The sequence below is a fragment of the Palaemon carinicauda genome, chromosome 12 (assembly GCF_036898095.1).
Source record: "Palaemon carinicauda isolate YSFRI2023 chromosome 12, ASM3689809v2, whole genome shotgun sequence".
Classification (NCBI taxonomy): domain Eukaryota; kingdom Metazoa; phylum Arthropoda; class Malacostraca; order Decapoda; family Palaemonidae; genus Palaemon; species Palaemon carinicauda.
The window spans coordinates 104,028,169-104,038,332 of record NC_090736.1 but is presented as its reverse complement, the minus strand read 5'-3'; positions in this window follow the sequence as shown (position 1 = coordinate 104,038,332).

The window sequence follows — 10,164 nt, the reverse complement described above, 5'->3', positions numbered from 1 at the left end:
ATCGGGAAAAACTGTTTATCATATTGCTGAAGCAATACCCCACAAAAAACTGTTTATCATATTGCTGAAGCAATACCCCTCCTACTCCTAAGTCTGAGGCGTCTGTTGCAATGAAGAATTCCTTACCGAAGTCAGGAAATTTTAAGATAGGAGAACTACACAGTTCATCTTTCAAAGTATTAAACGCCTGTTGATGTTGTTCAGACCATATGAAATCTACGCCCTTCTTCGTAAGATCAGTTAAAGGAGCGGCTATTATTGAATAGTTGCGTATAAAACGCCTGTAATATCCACTACAACCCAGAAATTGCTGTATTCCCTTGACATTAGTAGGTATGGGAAAATTACGTATAGCCGACACCTTATCATGGACTACTTTAAGACCTTGGCTTGACACCATGAAACCCAAATATATTAATTCTGTTTTGAAAAATTCACACTTACTAATCTTTACCCTTAAGTTATGTTGTCTTAATCTCTGTAGTACTAGTTCTAACTTACGTAGATGTTCTTCTAAGGTGTTGGAAAAGATTACAAGATCATCCATATAGGCATGCAATATATCCCCTAACAAGTCTCCAAACACTATGTTAATCATTCTTGTAAATGTTATAGGAGCACAACGTAAACCAAAAGGCATCCGTAAAAATTCATAATGTCCCCTGGCTGTACTGAAGGCTGTGTATGGGATACTATCTTCTTCTAATGATATCTGGTGAAAGCCTTTAAGTAAGTCCAAACTGGTGAAATATTTATTCTGACCTAACAAAGACAAAATATCGTCAGTACATGGCACTGGGAATCGATCAGGGATCGTTTCCTCGTTTAGACGACGAAAGTCGACGTAGATACGCCATGTTCGATCTTTTTTCGGTACAACTATTAAAGGAAAATTATAAGGGCTGTTTGATTTTCTAATGACTCCTTCCTCTAACATTTTACTTACTTCATCATTTATTTCATTCTGGAATTTCATAGGGAGTCTGTACGAGGGCACATATATAATTTTCTGCTTGTCCTTTAATCTTATTTGATGCTCGATCACATCTGTTTTTCCTAAGGATCCATCCGTAGTGGAAAAGACATCTTGATATTTAGTTAAAAGTTCAAAAGTTTTCTGCTGAATTTCTTTCGTCTTGAATGTCCTTACTGATTTTATTTTTAATAGATCGCAAAAGGGATTCATCCGCAACTGATTGAGAGTGATTGATTTCAGCAACGGTAAGAATACGATGTTTATAAACTTCTACATCCAAGATATGTTGATTTTTGTGAATTACTAAAGTGTTATTTAAATGATTACAGACTTCGATATTACATTGCTGATGTGAGCCTACTGTATAAATAGCTTGTGTGACAGACAATCCGTTAGTTTTCAAAGTATCGGAAAGGATTAATATTTCAGATCCCGGTAGTGTTTTCTTTATTTGCACTATTAAATTCGAAGGTATGTTTGGTTCGATAGATTGCGTGCAAGATGATATTACGGGTGAACGAGAATTCTGCTGGGTCGCGTATATTATTTCTTTATTAGTGAGACAAGTTATTGGTTCTTCAACGTACGTTACGGTTACATTTGTCGTCTCCTTTTTATCCAAAACTGACTTTAAGGTATTAGAAGACTTATAGAATTTCCCTTTGATATACACGCCGTGCTTGGCAGGAGCTAAGATAATGTTCTGATTTCCCATAGATGGGTATCCTATAATTACAGCTGGATACATACTAATGTTTTTTACAACAACAAATGTATCGGCAAACGTGCGATTACCGACTCTGAACTGAATATGAGTTATGCCTATGACGTTTAATTCATCATTTCCTATACCTGAAAGTCTAATTCCTGATTTTTCAATCGGAAAGTTCGAAAACAACAAATGATGTGTCTTCAAATCCATAATATTACGTGGACTAAAAGAGTAAAAAAATAACGTAAAGGATTTGTGTTCTAAATTTACAGCATATAAGGTTGGCCGTAACTCATTTTGGCTTATTATTGTATGAATTCGTTGCAAATCTACGGGATCATGCACTGTTTTACTTAATTCGGCCGTGTGTTTCATAGGAAAATCTATTGTCTCACAATTATCTGATAAAACATTAAATTGATTATTCAATACTATTGATGTTGACATAAATGACCTTGACCCAACATCACTCTCTTCCCCTCTAGAGTTAACTATGTGGTATTTGCTTTGCTCTGCACATTCTGAAAATTAGACTGACCTTGCCAGGTCTGGTTTGACGGCCCAGGCTCAGCGATATTTGAAGAAGTGTTTGTTTGTTTCGGACTCTGAACTGCATTGACATTTTGTTGTTTCTTCTTATTGTTAAAATGAGGATTTTTCTTTTTATTTCCATATGGAACTGACTGTGGAATTGACTGTGTATTTCTAGGATATTGTTGTGTCTTACGCGCGTAACATTGACTATAAGAATGCAATGCTGTGTTGTGAACTGAGCAAAATTTCGTTCTATAGTCTGCGCTTATGTGACCTTGACGTTTGCAGTTGTAACACGTCACTCCCGCTACTGGACTGTTAATTACGTTCACTGTTTGTGGTTTTGTTTCATTCTTAGCAAAAACTTGAGTTAACACGGGATCGAGATCTGGACACTTTGACATGTGTTTCTTTATCTGTTTATAGACATCCAATTCCGTAATTGAAGGCATTAACTTCTTATTAAAGCACCGCACTAAAGCTTCAGGCAACATAAGTGTCATGCAAGTTAAATACATTAATCGTAAAAAATCTTTCACGGAGATGTTATCGTTAGTAACCCAAGTGGAATTACCTAAAATGTCCTGATATTCGTTAAGCCTATCAGCTATGAGAGCTTCTCTCTCAATAACATTAAGCCGATTCATAGTGGCTTGATTAAGTGTATTTCGTAACGTTAACACTACATCCAAGGCTTCCTCACCCCCATAGATCGCACGTAACCTAACTTTGAAATCATCCCAAGTAACTGCTTCCTGAAATGAAACACCTCTTAAATACGTACTCGCATCCCCCTTAGAAAAATCTATAAAACTTTTAGCTTCTTGTACAAAAGGATCTACAATTTGTTTGGCATTTAAATGGGCATCAACAGATGAAATCCATGACTCCACATTTTGTGGCAAGAACCCGTTGACCCGACCTTGAAAAGGAAGGATTGCTGACCTGGCATTTACAAGCGTCACAATTGGAGGAGGATTAGCCTGGCCTACACCACTAGATCCAGGGGTAGGGCTGACAGGAGGAGCCATGACTGCTGTATTTTTTTTTCTATCTCTTTGACCCCTTTCAATTCTATCAAAATATCTATATGAGTACAGAGGCCCACTGCGTAAACGCATATGTATAATAAAATTCCCCCAACACTGTTACTAATCCCAAAACATTTCCCCAAGAGTTTCTGAAAGAAAAAGGAATTAGCACAAAGAAAGAAAAATTCTAAATGAGAATTCGGAGTTTCCTATAACAACGTTTAGCAATTCACTCACCCCAGTAATAATCGACTAACGACTTGTGATAACTACACTTCACTGCCCAAACTGGAATGAATACAAAATATCTGTACTTAGCTTATATATGAAGTCGACACGTCCTCTCTCTCTCTCTCTCTCTCTCTCTCTCTCTTGATGTTTTGTTAGCGATGTCTCGTTCTAGTTTCTTGTTTAATGTAGTTCTTCCTGGATATGTCTTGCAATTGTTGAACGCCAGTCCTTGGGTTTCCTAGGATGTTGATTGAAGATTCAGGTTGTATGCTAACATATGTTGATGTTAGCTTTTCCGTTGGACTTAGTCAAAATTGTAGATTCTTGTAGATAATGTTGAGTTCTTGAAGATCTTTCTCAGGTTTTACAGTTTTTATTTTGAAGTCTTGAAGATCTTTCTCTGGTTTTACAGCTTTTATGTTGAAGTCTTGAAGATATTTCTCTGGTTTTACAGCTATTATTTTGAAGTCTTGAAGATTTTTCTCTAATTCTTAGAGTTTAACCGCTGTCTTAGAGTTTAATCGCTGCCACCATTTATTGGCGTGCTACTGTTATAAGCACACATTGAGTATGAGTTGTTTTCAGATGTATGAAAATGGATTAACTGAATACATCTTAATAGTTTTTAAGTCTTTATTCTATAAAAAACAACAGAGTTAAACATCTCCATCACTGGAGGAAGCTGGGTTGGTCCAGATGACCAATTCTGGTGAAGTTTAGATATAAACTGAATAAATTATCGATATCACAGATATCGTATGCTTGGTTTACTTTAGCCACGTGACGAAATCGGAAGACACCTGCATCCGGTGACGTCACAAACTTTCACACGATGAGACAATGTGTTGACGTTTAAGAAGAATGTCATATTGCTGAGACTTGCATTGTATGTCCGGTTTACGATTTGAATGACTACAGCAAATCCCAGGGTTAGCTCTTCCAACCAACATGACATATTACGTCATTTGTTTTAAACATGTAATATTAACTATTCTAATCATTACACACATATATATATATATATATATATATATATATATATATATATATATATATATATATATATATATATATATATATATATATATATATATATATATATATATATATATATATATATATATATATATATATATATATATATATATATATATATATATATATATATATATAGGAACTTAAAGTAACACCACCTCTCCATTCCATCCAGGAAGAGGAGAAAAATAGCAAGATCTGTAATCAAACTAATCCGTCAAAAGAGGATTTCGAGACGCCAGCAGGAAAGAGTATTGGGCTCTCTCCAGTTTGCAGCAGTGACGGACCCTGTGCTAAAGGCACGTTTGAAAGATGCATCAGGAGTCTAGAGGAAATATGCATCAAACGCTCGAAGATATCAACTAAGGTTGAGCCCAACCTTGTTGCGCATTCAGTTAAGGTCATGGTCAACAGCCAACAGTCTAGCACGGACAATTCCCCTGCAACCACCACAACCATCAGTGTGATACACATGGATGCCTCCTTGGAAGGTTGGGAGGCCATTCTCACGACAAAAAAGTGCAAGGGAATTGGTCACACCAGTTCAAAACATTTCATAGCAACATTTAGGAAGCAATGACAGTTTTCCTGACGTTGAAGAGACTATCCTCTCGCAGATCAATCCACATCAGATTGTTCCTGGACAATGAGGTGATAGTAAAGCGTCTAAATCGACAAGGCTCGAGATCACCCCACATCTACCATGTGATGTTAGCCATCTTCTACCTGGCAAGGAAGAAGGGATGGCACCCATCAGCAGTTCACCTACAAGGGTTCTGCAATGTGACAGCGGACGCTCTATCCAGGCGAAATCCCATAGAGACAGAATGGTCCCTAGATGCAGATTCATTCTCCTTCATCTGAGAAAAAGTTCCAGAACTGCAGATCAACCTCTTCGCAACGAGCGGCAACAAGAAACTATCTCGTTTCGTAGCCTCTTACATGGACCTCAAGCAGGAGCGATGGATGCCATGTCCCGCGACTGGATCTGGTTGAATTGCATTTACCTGTTTCCATCAACCCATCTCCTGCTTAGAGTTCTCGACAAGCTAAGATCCTTCAGAGGGACAGCAGCAGTAGTACCCATCAAGTGGCCCAAAAGCAATTGGTTCCCTCTAGTCCTAGAGTTGAAACTGAAGCTGTTTCCTCTGCCGAATCCAATGCTGTCTCCACTGGTCCAGAAGTCGACTATCTACGCTTCATCCTCGAGAACCAGAAATCTAGCAGCAAAAAAAAAATAGGAATCTCGAAGGATAAAGCTGACTTCATCGAGAAGTACAAGTCAAGTTCGACTAGGAGACAATACAAATCGTCATGGAAGAAATGGGTTGTCCTTTATGAAAGCAAGGAAACCGACAGAGATATAGATAGATTTCTGTTTTGCATTCTTCATACACTTCCACGAACAAGGCCTGGCCTCTACTAAAATTAGTTCTTGTAGATTGGCCCTGGCTAGACCACTTCTGTATACTTTTGAGGTGGACCTCTCAGGTGAAATCTTTAATAAGATACCGAAGGCATGCGCTAGACTCAAGCCAGAAGCCCCACCAAAGCCCATCACGTGGTCTTTGGACAAAGTCTTGCACTATGCTTCGAACCTTGACAATGAGGATTGTACTCTAAAGGATTTAACAGAGAAAGTCCTTTTTCTATTCACAACAGCCTCAGGGGCTAGAATTAGTGAAATAGTGGCCTTATCCAGAAATGAAGGCCATATTCAGTTACTAGACTCAGGAGAACTTAACCTTTTTCCTGATCCTGCCTTTCTTGCCAAGAACGAACTACCCACCAAGAGGTGGGGTCCTTCGAGACTCTGCCCATTGAAGGAAGATGCCTTTCTGTGCCCAGTAGTGTCGTAAGGTCTATGTTAGAAGAACTTTAAACTTCAAGGGAGGACAGCTCTTCAGAGTCAAAACTTCAGGATCAAACTTATCTTTAAGACAGCTGAGAGCGAAGCTCACCTACTTTATTCGCAGAGCGGATCCTAACAGTACACCCGCAGGTCACGATCTGAGGGAAGTTGCTTCTTCGTTGAACTTCTTTCAACATATGGACTTTGAAAGATTGCGCTCATGCACTGGGTGGAGATCATCCAAGGTCTTCTACAAACATTATGGGAAGCAAGTACATGAAATAAAACCCTTTTTGGTGGCGGCAGGTAGTGTCATTAAACCCGTTGTATAGTGCTGCGATGAACAGTGGAATGTTTTGGAACTTTACAGTGCATTGGGTGCATGGGTATACCTACCCTCTAGTACAGATCACAGCTATGATTAACATATTGTTTTATGTAGGTGTATATCTGACCAATACACCAGTGCCAAGTGAACATTTGCGTCCTAGTGATTATGTATTTCCGAACATCTGACCATGTCAGATGTTCACATCTCCATTGAGTGGCGTTATTCCGATAATGTTTTTTTATATTTTTTCTACATGAGAAAATATGGATTTTGATGTGTTGTAATGCTGGATCAGATTCATACTTGGTTGTAACTACATTTGATAAATTAGTTGCATAATGAGATACTTAAAATGTATTCGCGTCTTATTACTGCTCCCTCAGTTATAAGCTAATAAAATACACTAAAGTCTTATTAAATCCCTGTCTTGGGCTTATATCTTGAAATCACAATAATGATTTCTGGAGGAATGAAACTTACATTCTCAAAGTAAGTAAGATAGGTAGTCTTCAAAGTTTTCCCTTTTTGTTCCAACAGAAATACAAACCTTTATTCCTTATTGTCAATATCGACATTTTCGCTGCTGGCAGCAGGAAGCACTAAACCAGCTCCAGGTTTAGTGGAAATGAGAGACCTCTAGAATATCATATATAGGTCCAGTGGACCAGATAAGGAAATCTACTCATAGTGGAAGTCACATACACAAACCCACAGCTAATAGTAATCTCAAGACAATTCTCTAGTATACTTCCATCAGGACGAAATGGTCTGAGCCCAGAAAAACCGATTTTGATCAAAGTGAAAAATCTATTTTTGGGTGAGAGGGACATGTAGTCCTGATGAACCCACCCTTTTTGCTAACCCCTGCCTAAATTACTCTACCTGTCGCCATTTCTGCTTAACGGTAAAAATAGGAATGGCGTCAAGGAAGTAGTAGGGAAGGAGGTTCACTGGGTACCTAGAACGGCACCCCTTTCTTTTGCCACTCTTCCCCCTTACATCAAAGCGTTAAATTTATTCGGCGTATATATATATATATATATATATATATATATATATATATATATATATATATATATATATATATATATATATATATATATATATATATATATGATAAATTTTTTTTCTGTACGCAAGGACGATTTCATGAATGTTATACTTGTTTCCTATCGACTTTTTTCTTTATAAAAAAGAAGACGAATTTACTTTGCAAAAGATTTATTACTTGCCACTATAACTAATGATTTGTATTTTTCATATATATATATATATATATATATATATATATATATATATATATATATATATATATATATATATATATATATATATGATAAGTTTTTTATGTACATAAGGACGATTTCATGAATGTTATACTTGTCCCCTATCGACTTTTTTATTTTGCAAAAGATTTATCACTTGCCACTTTAACTAATGATTTGTATTTTTTCATTTAGATTTTGATCAATATGTATTGTAGAATATTTTCTTATTTAAAATTAATGACTGAAATCAGCAATATCCAAATTATCATTTCTTGCAGACACGTGTTTCAAATCACTTCGTGACCTTTCTTCAAGACTATATAAAAAATGGAATATCCCTTTTATAATCTTTATATTTAAATAATCTAAAGTTTTCATTTAATAATTTTTGTTAACTAGGTTTTATAAGTTTTTCACTCCAATAGCCTTTATATTGAAGTGATACCCCATGACTCAATGTAACTTAAAAATGGGTAACCTAAGGTATTCATATGAATATACATAAATGAATATATAGTGTTATATATATATATATATATATATATATATATATATATATATATATATATATATATATATATATATATATATATATATATATATATATATATATATATATATATATATATATATATATATATATAAAACAATGAAAGTTATGGTTTATAAGAAGAGTTATAATTGTTCAAGAACCTCAAGTACCTTGTAATATATCTACAAACTCTACCAAACCTAGTTTTGGTGAATACAGTTGTACTTTTATTTTGCCAATTATGGCAAGTAAACCATGAGTGTTGGCTGCTTTTTCTTTGGTAAATTCATAGATGGCTGACTCTATGTGACTGTCTGCCAACATAAAATGGTGAACGCTTCATGATAAACGTAATCCATATAAGGAAAAATAACAGTCTCACTTATGCCCAAATACCACTTCTTATTTAAAGTCTATACTTACCATTATTTTGCCTGGACGAGAAGTCGGAAACTGAAATACAATGACAGCGCACTATTGCCATGTAAGAAAATTTGACGCTAAATCAGAAATTGTTTTGCCAAATTTACGCCATAACCCGCCGTCTAGCGAGAGAAGGACTGATTTAATCGAAATCTTGGAATTTAGTTTTGATATAAAGGAAACTTAATGGACATTAGCGGAATACTATATAAAAATTCCATGAAAATAACAAGGAATAAGGGCAATACTGATTGAAAGGAATTGGTGCCGCACTTACAACCATCTTTCTGAATTTTACAGTACAATTCCAGTTCTGTGCTGAACTGTGTAACTTTAGGCCATGTCCTCTTGCTACCTCCCTTGCCCGAGGAACCCGTGTAGGGAAGGCAGCTCAAAGGGAAATTTAAAAAACATTAGGCCAGTTGCTTTTAGCCATAACCGTTAAAAAGGGTGTTGACGTAAGAGAGAGACTATGTCTTTATTCAACCGAGAGGAAATGAAAATTGGCGATTAATCGCTGGTGCAAGGTGAGAGCGGGAGGCTTAACCTACCCCCTTCCCTCCCCCCCTTCACTCCGCTAACTAGCGGTGGGTAGTTACACCTTGACAAAGAGTTTATCAGCTGGCTTCAGCTTTTGCCGAAATAATACTCCTCAGGTAAGAGCGGAAGGTCTGTATTTTTGCAGCGGAACAAATATATATATATATATATATATATATATATATATATATATATATATATATATATATATATATATATATATATATATATATATATATATGTGTGTGTGTGTGTGTGTATGTATATATATATATATATATATATATATATATATATATATATATATATATATATATATATATATATATATATATATGTGTGTGTGTGTGTGTGTGTGTGTGTGTGTGTGTGTGTGTGTGGGTGAGTGTGTCATAATATTTTATAAAGAATAAAAAAGTAATCATATTACAAATAAATATTAATAAAAAAGATAGATAACCCACATTCCACATATATCAAAAGTTTACGAGTGCGGTATATTTTCTAAAAATTAACAAGTGGAAAATTCTGATAACGTCAAAATTGTAGAACATGACAAATACCGAGATACATTTATTGTTTTACTGTTCAACGTTGACATACATGAAATGTTCCCTCCTTGTTTTCTTTTGTGATTTATCACTTCTACATTTTTAATTCTTTACCATTATTACTGCTTTTAATTTCGAAATGACCATC